Source organism: Halyomorpha halys, unplaced genomic scaffold, assembly GCF_000696795.3.
Source record: "Halyomorpha halys isolate HHAL.00 unplaced genomic scaffold, Hhal_1.1 Scaffold1866.1, whole genome shotgun sequence".
Classification (NCBI taxonomy): domain Eukaryota; kingdom Metazoa; phylum Arthropoda; class Insecta; order Hemiptera; family Pentatomidae; genus Halyomorpha; species Halyomorpha halys.
The window spans coordinates 260,664-270,346 of NW_027110110.1; the positions used below are offsets into that span (position 1 = coordinate 260,664).

The 9,683-nt window shown below is 29.9% G+C and overlaps 1 protein-coding gene across 3 annotated transcripts in view; it reads right to left on the reverse strand.

Moving 5' to 3' along the window:
* The window catches only part of jus (julius seizure), a 165,762-nt gene that overhangs the window by 101,339 nt on the left and 54,740 nt on the right, over positions 1-9,683 (reverse strand). The gene's annotated exons all lie outside the window — the stretch shown is intronic.

A 9,683-nucleotide genomic window follows, 5' to 3' on the forward strand; every position in this document is an offset into this window, starting at 1 on the left:
TAAAGTTATAAAATAAATATGTTTTCCTTAATGAACCTTTAAAAATCAAAGAAAAATTATGAAAAAATATTTTATTTACACAAACGTAGCTAACTGTATGTAAATATAAGTTTTCACTAATTAAAAAAATAATACAAGCGTAAACAGTTATGTATAAACATTTTTTGAATTGATTTATTTGATGAATTTTAAAGATTTTTTAGAAAGTAGTAACAATAGAAGACACGAGTTAAAACAATTGAAAAATCATTTTTTTTACTTAACCCAAATTAAAATACTACAGTCATTATTAAAATAAAATACAACGATATGAAATAATACAGTCCATATTTTTTCAATATTGGATAAAGAACAATTTACTGACGTTATCATATAGTCGATCTTACTTTGACTGATTGGTCACATTTAATTATAATTTTAATCATTATAATCACAAAAATAATATTAATTTATACCATTATAAAATGATCCTGTTGATGAATAAAATATGTCATGACAAGATAGACTTTCGACGGGTACAATTCCCGAGTTATCTACGACCGCCAAGCGATGCGTGATAATTATGAAACGTTCGTGAAGCGGTTCCATCACGAAAGCTTCGAAATATAATCGTTTTGTTGGTCGTGAGATAGTTGTCGACATTTAGTTGTTGTGGGTCGTAGAATCATCGGAATATACGAAGGAAAACCAGTTAGAAAACTGGGACGTAAATTCATAAATATTCAAAGACATTGCTTACAACTTCTATCCTATATTGGAGTTCTTTCATTGTAAAAACTGTTATAAACATGTTAAAATAATACGTGGTGTCTAAACAAAAAAGTCAACTCCACGAGCGCTCTAAATTCTAATCACTGTTAGGTCCAGTGAAATAATCACAACATAAAATGTGAACCACGTTAAATAATTAGTGAAAGTTCTATTTTATACATTAAAATACCAATTTTTTTTTATAAATAGCAGTTATTGGTTATTTGTTACGTTTAATTTTTATTTCGCTTTCAAACGATCATTTGGTGGTTTTAGATTTCGAAAGGACTAATTGATCTCTATATATATCCTTCCAGTGATGCCCCTCCAAACCCTATTTTATTAAATCAGTTTTAACACAATCCTCCCATCTATGTTTTGATCTACCCCTCGGACGTTTACGCGTCGGGTTAGTATTTATTAACATTTTAGGGATCCCTTACTAAACCCTACAACCTTACAGATCACAAGCCCATCTTATACGCCGCAATGCTATAACTTGAATTATATTTACCGGATGTAGGTCCCTTAATTCAATGTTGTGTAGTCTTCTAAAGTCTCCCTTTAATTCAGTCTTTTTCGGTCCGAATATTTCACGTAATACTTTATTTTCGAAAACCTTAAGGCACTTTTCATCCCTTAGTGTAAGAGGCCACGCCTCGCATCCATAAAGAACAGTGGGAAGGATAATAATTTTGTAAATTATAATTTTTAAGTTTTTCCATAGAAGTATAAATCAATAATAGAAATTGGTACCAGGATATTTTATGGCTCAAGTACTCCATTTAGGACCTCTGCAGCTTCTGAGTAGGAATCGAACCAACAACGTTCTGAATAGACATAGAATCAAGGACTCACGCTATAACATCCTAAGTTAAAACTTCTAATAAATCGCTATGGGTTTAATTGTATGGAGAAATACTACCTCAAGGTATAAGAACACAATAGGCAAAATATTATGTCAATTAATGAAGCATAATGAAATGAATAAGAGGATTTGTATGAATATAAAAGCAATAATGGCTATGAATACGGCAGTTCATAACAATCAAAGACATTACTTTAGGAAAATAAAAAAAACCTGTCCTGTCGAATTTCTTTTTGTAAATAACCAAGAAACTTGGAATATTATGTTAACATTTGTTACACCTCCAACTTTATAATTACTTATTGGTGACAAAAAATTTAAAAAATTGCAAAATCAAATTTTTATTTGACATTAATTTTTATCCATACTTCTTAAAAATATTGCTAGGCGATGTGGCCGTGTTTGTAACTGGGCTACTCTATTGATTATTAATTTAAGAGGTTATTCCTTACTATAAAAATTGGCCATTTTTGTATAAGATTCAATATGTATGAGGAATTTAAAAAATAAACTTCTACCACTATCTATGTATATCTTGGGTTCAGTACGTGATGTGGAAATACTATTTCTTGAACAGCGGTTATACAAGATGTTGGTGTAGTTAACCTTCATGCTTAACCACCAGGATTATCTCCCAACCTGATGAAAGTGCAGGTATCAACTTTAAAGAGATATCCATAGTCAGTGTTGATTTATTTGAATTATTGTTTTGTGGGACAGAGTTGATAAGGCTAGTGCTTCATTTGCTTGTACAGTTTTTGTATTATGATATTTGAAATAAATCGATTATATATACCAATAAATCGAATATCAATCGCTCAAATGGATTGAAAGACTTCTTTACAAATAGACCTTAGAAGGCCAGTAGACTTCTCAAGGAGCACTTCAGGCTGTTTTAACGTCAGCAACAGGCATTGCCATTCAAAGTGACAATTTCACTCAGTGTAACAGATTTGGAATGTATTTTGAGTGTTCTATTCTATCAAATTAAATGGAATTGTAAAAGATTGACATTTATAATTATAATTCTTAATTGATATATTTTTTAAATTATAGTTACAATCAGATCTAGTGTGTGTGTCGTAAATAATACTTCATTTATATAAAAACACATTATTTTCAGTGAAAAAGATGTTATAATGTTGGAATAAAAAATTAGCTTTACTCTAGGGCACAAATTCTTAAGTATAATAAAATAAACAAAATAAAAAAAGAATACGGTACTATATAACAAACAGGCATTGCCATTCATAGTAACAATTTCACTCAGTGTAACAGATTTGGAATGTATTTTGAGTGTTCTATTCTATCAAATTAAAATGGAATTGTAAAAGATTGACATTTATAATTATACTGACTTACTTCTTAATTGATATATTTTTTAAATTATAGTTACATTCAAATGTAGTGTGTGTTATATGTGTCGTAAATAATACTTCATTTTTTTAAAACCAGATTATTTTCAGTAAAAAAGATGTAAAAATGTTGGAATAAAAAATTAGCAATACAAAAAATCTGCATAAAATTCTACAATTTCTTTCGACACTACGCCAAATACGATAAAAGCGATTTTAAACAATCAAAGTCTCAATAGCTTAAGACATTTAATAAGAAAAAAAAATGATAATTCACATATCGTACAGGTTAAATAAAATCGTTTACTAAGGTTCTTTTTCATAAGTTATCCTGATCAGGAGGATTATTAAATTAAGTTATAACTGCTGATTTTTATATTGAAAATTGAGAATAATTATTTTTTGATGATGTGTAATACTTGTGACATTAATAGTGTTAACAAGTGTTACTAAATGGGAGATATAAAAAATAATCTTTTTTCTCATTTATATTATTATTTTTAATATTAATTATTATAATTTGCAATTTGACTAAGTTAAAGTTAATGAAAATCTTAGTGATCTATCATTTATTATATCCTAACAGACTCAAAGTTTCTAAACTGTTGAATAAATTAAAGTAGGAATGTAGTACTGTATATTTTAGGGTAAAAGTGTTATTTGATAGTCATTAGGATATATATTCCCCACAAGGGATGCCACCACTTGCCTTGTTTAATATTTGATTTATTAGGCAAAAAAATGAATTTTATAGAGTTTTCATTAATTAAAGAACCATATATATTTGCTGAAATTATTCAGGATTAAACAGGTACCGATAATAATTTGGATTTGCCAAACGAAAGCTACTGATCCTTAAGTAGAACCCTATTTTATGACAACAGATAAAATGAACGAAGGGATCCCACTTAATTGTTATCTAAATTGAAGATTAAGAATTTGTTATTAAGTATTTCTGTTACAAAGGTCGAAAGTAATGAAAAACATCGCTTTATCTATACTATATATTCTTTAAGTTAAAAAACTTTTTTTTTTACTTTAATTCCCACCCACTACACACAGAGTAAATAACCCCTCCATTAGTTACATAAGGCTAAAGTATCTGTTAAATGAGAGATAGTTCCCAACCAGAACTAAGCGAACATTTGTTATAAATAAAACGATGAGTAAATTATCATGTAAACGATTTTGATTTATTAATGGTTCATATGTAAACATTATAACCTTGAGAATTTAGATATAGTCTAACTATTTTTTTCCCAGCTCTGTTTACAAAATGACAGGGGTTTTATATAGCAATTAGAGTAAATTTATTTTTAAATAAATTAAATTTTCAATCTTAATCATGTTATTTGATTATGAAACATATTATTAGAATTGTTTGAAGCCACTTTGACGCGGCATAATTTAGAAAACGAAGCAATATACTCTGCCAATGAGTAAAACACTTTTTTTGTTTGCTGAACAGCGACAACTTTATCGATTTAGAATTATATAGTTTATAGCTTGCAAGGAATGAGGCTCCCGTAAAAGTTTTGGTTTATGTATAAAAACTTTTTCGTTTAAGAGGGCCGCGAAAGCCCTTGCAGCCTATACGCGTAATTGTTTTTTTGTGAGGATAGTTGGAAGGGGTCTCTTAAATAAGAAGAAGCATATAATCTCTTAGGGAGCACGGTAGCACCGTGGAAAGGCACGATACTATTAACTCCAAGGACCCAGGATCGAACCCGGCTGGAAAAAAAATTGTTCTGTTAAACTGTAGCCGTAGGTCCACTCTGTGGGTTCTGGAGCCCTTTTTGGGTCCACCCAGCCTCATGAATTGCGTACCCTTAATTGGGTAAAAATCTGGTGGTTGAGTGTGATTCTGGCCAAATCACCTCTTTACCCAACCGTTGGTCTAGTAACTGTACATCCTTAAGAAGTACTGAACCCTTTCAAACCCAAACTGACCCTTCATGGAATGTAGCAGTACAGATTTTAATTTTTTTTTTTAATATACTCACTTATGTATCTTTTACTTTTTATGCATATCGTCAATCTCACTGGTATATGGAAATTTTATATTTTCAAATAAGAAATGTTTTGACCTAATCCTGTAATTCTCTTATCATTTTTTAGAACTTTTATTTATACTTTTCACGGACTAGAAATTAGTACTTACTGCCTTGGAGTTGGCCATCAGTATTAACTTGTTATTTATTGTTATAACTTACAAATTTGTAATACAAAACTTATTTTTTCTTTAAATTTTGGGGAAGAGAGGAATACAATCTTCCATATACTGCCTAGTAGCCTCAAACAAGTGCTAATTAATGTTTAACCTAATATTTATTATAGGAATTTCCCAATACATATGATTGCAATAAAACAGTAATAGTTGACAAAATTACAGGGCGCTGTGCGATTAAAAACAGTTAAGTGTGTTAGCGATGATAAAGTTGTCCGACTACAGGACAGGACTGACTAAACACAGTTTGATAGATGATAAGTGTGAGGGGGGTTTGGTCTGTTCCCATTTATCTAACTTATCTGCGTTTGTTCGCTTTACCTGTCCGTTCAAAAAGGCTGGAATAAACGCTCAACTGCACACATAATAGTAATTATAACATGATTGTACTACACACGGAAACCAAAAAAGAAATATACTGACCAATAAAACATTTATGTAGTTATTTCATGATGTTAAGACCTTTACTTATGGATGGAACATGTAAAATCCATTAAAATGCAATATGCAACGAAAGTTTTTATAATAATATAAAACTAAACTAAATTATATTATTCCCTTAGCTATGAATTTTTAATGGATCAGTATTCCATTAACGAAAGTAAACTAATCGATTGGTAGCCTCCAGCCAGGCGGTCTCAAGTCGTAATTTTTTTCATCCCCCTCTGTTATTAATGAAAGATATTTTAATCTTAAGCTGAAATAAAGCCGGTAATTATTCAGATAATGGAAATTACTTTTTAAATTATAATATCATTTAGGTAGTTAGTTATTGTCGAATTTATAAACAAAAATTTGGAATAGCATTAAGTATTCGAGGGCACAAGTATTATTTTACATGTGTAAGAAATATATCTTCCCCACAAGGGATGCCACCATTTCCTTTTTTAATTTTAAACTAGACAATACACTGCACTGGAATACTATTTTCTTGATTTTTAGGTATAATTAGGACTATTTTCAAACAATTTATTTATTATAAACGTTTAGAGATTTGAATTCAATACTGGCAAAATTACACCGATTTGTTGTGTATTCTTGTTCATATATCCATTATATTTAATCTATTAATTTTCGTTTTACGGAAAAAGCACCAAGAATAATTTCAAGAAACCTTGTTTTTCCTTTTGAACTTCTCTGGAATTTTCCAAATCTGGCTGTCCAGGTCAGGTTAACCTTCAAAACCTTTTTTTTTTTTTGCAATTGCAAAGATACTACTAAACATGAAAATACTCAAGAGTTTCCAAAATATATTCAGGACTCCAGCTTTCCTAAACTGTTGCGATGAAGTTGACAGTATAGGATTGCTTAATTTAGAGTAAACTTTAACTGAATGTGAACTTTTATATGCATATGTTAACATTTTTACTCCATTTTATACAGTTTAGTTGTAAAAGAATTTTATTTTATTTTTTATTATTCAATGAATCTATATATATACTGTTATATTAGATATATCTAAAATGAGCATATACTACTAGGTTCATCTTGAGTGATTAATGTTTTGTGCTCATATCTTTCGCTCTAGAACATTGTGAGGTCCCACTTTTGATTCTAGTAGGGTTAAGTGCTTCAACACACATTTGTTAAGACATTTAACTAACAGAGGTAATACCGCTAATAACCAACAGATTTTATGCCTTAGTTTCAAAACAACCAGGTAGCCAACATACGAAATTGTTAGATGATTAACTGAAATACGTTATTAATAGGTACATTTAAAAGTACTATATAAATGTTACAGATACGGAACGAATATAAGGGAAACATTAATACTAGATACGAAATGGCTAATTTATTTTTAACAAGAATCGTAAATATTAACAATCGAGATAATGTTTTACTTCTGTGTTCGTAAAATAAACAAAATGAGCGAAGACAAGCTGACCAAAGAAGAAAAGTGATATTGCCTTAGAAGTAAGCAGTGATTGATGAAAAAGACTGGGAAGTCACACCTGTAGGTTCTTCCAAGTGGTTGGGGCGGGCCATCTAGGTCCACTTCAACTAATTAATCTGCACACAGCTATCCATATTCCTAATGCTAACAGTTTTAAGGGCTCTTAACATTTAGCGAATGAATAGTTATACTCGTGAAAAAAAAAATTGTATTTATTAATGAATTCTAGTAATTATTTCAGTATTCTGTATGACATTGGGCGCCAGTTTCATAACATCCATTTACAGATGTATCATAATAATTCTTATTACTAATATTTTTTGTCCTGTATGAAAATGATGTTAAATGGTTAAATACATCATTTTCATCTGAAACTACTGTCATCAAAGGAGCGGAATGCCTCATTGTTACTAACCACAATTTAAAAAAAAAATGCTGTAAACTTTTTTTTACATACCATCAGGTTCATCATACAGAATGTACTAGTTTAAAAAAGTTTTTTTACCCGATAATAAGTTTTTTATAATACAAAAATAATAGAAAACGGGCTCGCAAACGTTTACTTTATGCCTCTTATTAATTACTTTTTTACAAAAAAAAACAAAAAAACATATACTGGTGTAGGCAAAACCTTGATAAAATTTAATTACTTTAAATATATTGTTATAATTCCGAGTTTAAATTACATTCCTTTTATGTAAGTGATGTGTTTAAAGCTGGAAAAATCTTGCTATCCTGATTTAAAGTAAAATAAAAATATTTTTCTTCGTTTCTTCCCTAACCTATCCAGAATAACATATTTTTCTCTGTGGATACCCCATGTTTAAGAAATGCAAATTAATTTATTCGGAAGGGTAATCTAGGCTAAACTAGCTGTCGCAAACTTTCTCTGTGTTGAACAAAACTTTGATCGAAGGATTTTGTTAGCTGGTCTTTCCGATTTGAACCAAGTCGGAATTGATCGGATGCAAACATGTTTGCCGTTATCAGCATTGAAACTACTGCTTTGTTTGGCCCAATAATTATTAATTGCAATACAACAAATACTAAATTTGTCCTTTTACAGAGAAATGAGAGGCAGAGTACGCTGGACTAGGGTTTGAACTTTATCGATCGGCTACGTGCCGTAGTGAGAGAAGGGCTATTGCTCCCAGCCGATCACGGAAGCCGCAACCTCTGCAACTAGGACTTAATGTACTCGTTGGCTCGGTCACGCACTAAAGTCACATCTCATCTTAACTGATCAGGTCGCACGAAATAGTTAGCTGGGAAAAAATTAGCAACAAACATTTTATAAGTGTATAAACTATATTTTGTAGTTACTCATCAGTTATAAAAATGTAACCGTAGGGTAGTGTAAGCTATACTGTATTTGTATAAAGGAAAATACATGCTTATATGGCTTACTATGTATAAACACTAGACTACTATATACAACCAGTTTCTTGTTAGTGTCCCCTGTTCCAATTAAGTACTGATTATTGTTAGTGACATGGTATTTCTTATATACTTATGTACACGAATTAAGGAGATAAGCAAAGTTATGATAGTACGATTTAAAGAAAAATACATATTAAATATTAACGCCCTATTTCATATTATAGATACTATAAGAAATATATTACTTGTAATAGATGAAATCCATCAAGCATAGGAAGCAATGCATTTACCTGTAATAGAACAAAACATTTTATTAGAATCTTGTTCATTAAAGTAGTTTATGTATTATATGTAATCTAGGTAAAGATATAGATAGGTATATCTAGAGATCGACGTAAAAGTATTAGAAAATAACGGAAATGTTATGTATTAAAAGCTGTAGAAAACATTGAAATCCGCATTGCTTGTCTTTCAAAACATTCGTAATTCAGAAAAGATTATAGGAACTATCTATGGAGGGCGGTTTAAGTAGCTTAAGTAAAAATTTCGAGTAATAATCAATTCTAACGCATTTAAAATACAATAGATTGTTACTGCAGATGAGAGTATCCTGACTATAGATACTTGATAATATTATCAACAAAATTAATCCTCAACAAGAGTGTATAATGTGCAAAAAAATAGAAAATCTAAAGAAACACTTTATCATAAATTTTTAAAGGCCAATATATAATAATTTGAGGAGAGGAGTTTTCTAAGAATTGTAAAATATTTATGATATTGATATATACAAACCATAAACGATATCTAGTATCGGGAAGTTGTTTTATTTCATATTATAGAGACTTGGTTGTGTAATATTATTAAATAAATATTACTATTGTAATATTTTATAATGAGGTGTAAATGGTTGACCGTAGATCAATAATTGAAGAAGATGGTTGGGGAAGGGAGAGTGCGGTCAGCAAAAATAACATAACTAAACAAAAATCATTTATTCATGCCGACGTTTCGACTTGAGTAAATAATTTTTTGGTTTATTAAATAAAACCACAAATTGTATCCAATACTGCCTCAACACTTTATTTCTTACCAGTCCAACGTTTCGGCTATTCCAGCCATCTTCAAGGACATCTAAATATTCAACAGCTTATATTATATCTTTATTTTTAAACATTTAAAACCATCATTATTCACTATATAATA